This window comes from Monodon monoceros, unplaced genomic scaffold (assembly GCF_005190385.1).
Source record: "Monodon monoceros isolate NGI ecotype Baffin Bay Population unplaced genomic scaffold, NGI_Narwhal_1 Super_Scaffold_11, whole genome shotgun sequence".
NCBI classification, from domain to species: Eukaryota; Metazoa; Chordata; class Mammalia; order Artiodactyla; family Monodontidae; genus Monodon; species Monodon monoceros.
Window position 1 is genome coordinate 76,320,277 of NW_021703767.1, and position 3,495 is coordinate 76,323,771.

The 3,495-nt window shown below is 40.2% G+C and overlaps 1 pseudogene; it reads left to right on the forward strand.

Annotated features, from left to right (window-relative positions):
* The first annotated feature begins 2,306 nt into the window (after window positions 1–2,306).
* LOC114890198 lies at window positions 2,307–3,194 on the forward strand (annotated as a pseudogene).
* Window positions 3,195–3,495: the final 301 nt, after the last annotated feature.

Below are 3,495 nucleotides of genomic sequence, written 5' to 3' on the forward strand. Positions count from 1 at the left end.
TTCTTCCTCACAAGCGACACAAGCTGTGTGACGTTTTCCAAAGGGAAAACCCTCCTTGACTAGATTTACTGCTGACAAGCTGTCAAAGCAGTGTACGGCCAAGGTTCCAAGGAGTGAATATAAGTGAACATTGCCACCCTAAGCACAATATGTAATCGGGAAAATTCTCCAAGTTACTTGAGGTGTATCTTTCAGAGAATTTTTTATACATTAGTATCGTAGGCATGAGAAATACTGTGGGGCTATTCAAACCTTATTCTACAATTGTCCAGGAAGCATCATGCTTTAAGTCCAATGAGTCTAGAATATGCTTTTCAGGATCATGGATTCAAACTTTAGCACGTTATTATCAGAAAAATTCTGCACACCACACCAAGTTTTCAGTTTAAAAATGTGTCTTTGTTCCTTGTTTGAATTTATATTGTGCAAGATTCTGTACTAGATACCAAGGAAGACACAGAGATAATTGTTGCTTTTCTAACCTATGGTGGTTATGGTCTAATAGGAGTGATGAGACATTGATGTAGATAACCTTATCTACATAAGGTTGCATTTACATATCTAGAATGAAAAGTAATAATTTCTATAAAAGCAGAAGAGAGTATAAAGTTTAGGAAGTTTAGAATAATTATGACTCATCATAGATTTGGGGTTGTAGAGCTGGAAGGTAATTAAAGATTATTTAGCCTAGTCTCCTCATTTTTGATATGAGGAAATCAGAACCCTGGGTGGAAAAGTAATTTCTCCTAACTCATACAGCTAATTAGTAACAGAGCCAGAAGGAAAATAAGTTCTCCAAGTTCTCTGTCTTTTGATACTTATAGGAACAGATGTTCACAATAGTTAAGAATAACAACCTTGGGGCTCAGTAGGGCTGAACACCTGGATGTTTTTAATATCAGGCCACCTTCACCACTTAGAATCTCGGCCAGCGTCTCATGCTGCATCCAACTCTAACTGTTCCAATGGGAGCTCTTCAGGGAAACAGACCAAAGCATCAAGAAAAGAAATAAAAACCAATTCTAGCCTTCAACAATCAAAAAACAATCTAACTTGTAAATTGTGTTGTAGCTCAGGATTCTGCCTCTTCTTAACTCTATCTATGACCTTTAATACTAGCGCCTCGAACCTCTGTCATTGTGACACATAAATCTCAATATCCCGACCAGTCTTCTTTCTAGTACCCAGGTTCATACCGCCTATTGGACAGTTACACGTAGATATTTAATTTGTACTTCAAACATAAAATATGTAAAACTGATTGCATTATTTCCCTTGCCTTACATGTTTCTCTAGTTTTATTCCTTCTCCCAGTGTAATTAGAAATGCAAAATTCCTTATATCCTCCTCTGTGAAAGCTTCCCTGGCTCTTCTTTCCTCTAAGCTCTACCACTTCCTAAATATGACAAGTTTATTACAGTCCCTGGGGGTTACCATCTTCAATTATAAAATAGGGATTATAATTTCATTTACCCTCATAAGATCGTTATGGTGGGATCATGGTGGTTACTGGATAACTTCTTCTGCTTAGTTATTTTTATCTTACTTTCTACATTTTCTATAAAGGGCACGCATTTAACTTTAAAAATAGCAAAAAAAAAAAAAAACCTCACAAAATTAAAGCAAAAAGTATATCAAGAGCATTTTTTATGTCATTTTGTGATTATTTTGACCCAAAAGTAAAATATGCCCACTGTTTTAAGTTCAAAGCGTAATCACTGAATATATAATAAAAAGTAAGTCCCTCCATCCCTGGCAGAAAAATTGTGTTCAACAAAATTAATTTCCTCTTTTCCTGGGCACACAGCCAAATCACTACACTGGCATACACAAGGTATGGCCTTGTGATAAGTTCCTAGCCAATAAGTAAAAGTGTATTGTGTCACCTCCAGGCCTTCCCATAAAAACCTCCCACATGCCATTCTCTGTGATCTTTGCCCTTCTTTCAGCTGAATTTTAATATCCAAGAAAACTCTGGAAGCCACAGGGAAAAGAGACTACAAACATGATCACCTTGAGTTCCTGAATGACTAGATGAAGTAAGAGATGGCGACCTCCATCATTACAGTTAGTGCAGAACCTCCATGAATTGATATGTGAAAAAAAATTCACTTCTGTTGCATTTGAGTCATTATACAATCTGCAGTCTATATGCTACAACAGTAAGCCAATTTTAAATACATTTGGCTTCCCGAATGAACTGCTTATGGTAATTAGAATAGACTACGTTTTTTTCTGTGATAAAGAGAACCCGAAATGAAGAAGTAAGGAGAGTCTCCGTTTTATCAACCTTGAAATTTCTGAGCATGGAGAGTGCAGACAACCAGGAGTGCAACTCCACAAAGAAGGCAGAGGAAGAATATATGAGTTGCAAATTCCAACTTACATCAGTAGATGTCGAAGAGGGACAGGGGGCTTCTAGTAAACCAGATATACTAGAAAACTCAGCAAAGGGGACCAAAAGAAAAAGATCTATAAAAGGTAACAGTAATTGCTGTCCACGAAAAATGCCACAATGTTGTGACAGTGTGAAACCTCAGAAGACAATGCCGATTCTTCCTTTACCTTCTATACTGCCACCTGTCAACCTGATTCACAGGGACGTTGTGTGCGCTTGGTGCCAGCAGTTAAAACTAAGCACCAAAGGCCTGAAACTAGACGGATCTAAAGGACTCTGTGAACATGCCTACCCTCATCAAAAAAACATTCCTGCCACAGCCGAGGAGGCCAGGATCCTATCTCCATCGAGAAGAAAATCAAAGTTGGACAAGGGGGAACTACCTCTGGAATGTTCTGATAAACAGATGTCTTTTGAAGGGGCTGTTCCTCCTGAGGACGGAGCACCTGCCCTTGAAGGAGCTCCCGCTCTTCAGGGAGTTGTATCAACGTCTGCCCCTGACCTGGAAGCTGTGTTTGCCTCTTGGAGCAGAATTACAGCCAGGGCCGTGAAGATGGAGTTGGAGCAATCACAAGAGACCTGTGGGGTCTGGTGGTGCGTGGTTCAGAGGAGAGTTCTCCCTGCTAACACAGAGGGCTGGGTCCATTTACAATTTCATACTGGACAGGCTTGGGTGCCTGATAAACGAAGCAGGGTGTCTGCACTTTTCTTGTTACCTGCCAGCCATTTTCCACACCTCCACACCTGGAGGACAATATGCTGTGCCCTGAGGATGTACACAGGAATAAAGTATTAACGAAAAACCTGCCGTGAGATCACAATACCAGTAAAAAGGGTACAGCTATGATTATAATTAATGATAGAGAAGTGACTACAAATCAACTCCACGGCGCCATCTGACAGCTGAACTCCGCTCCGCACTCTCCACGATTCCCGCTTACAGGGTGCACAGCCTGCTTACGGGGTTGCATGAAAAAAGCCTGTGAACTGACAAAAGTGGAAGTGGCTATCTCTCCAAAGATTCCCAGCCCTAAGGGAGCAGAAGAGAAAGGAGATGAGGACATTTTCAAAATGCCAATTCGCTGAATGGAATTAAT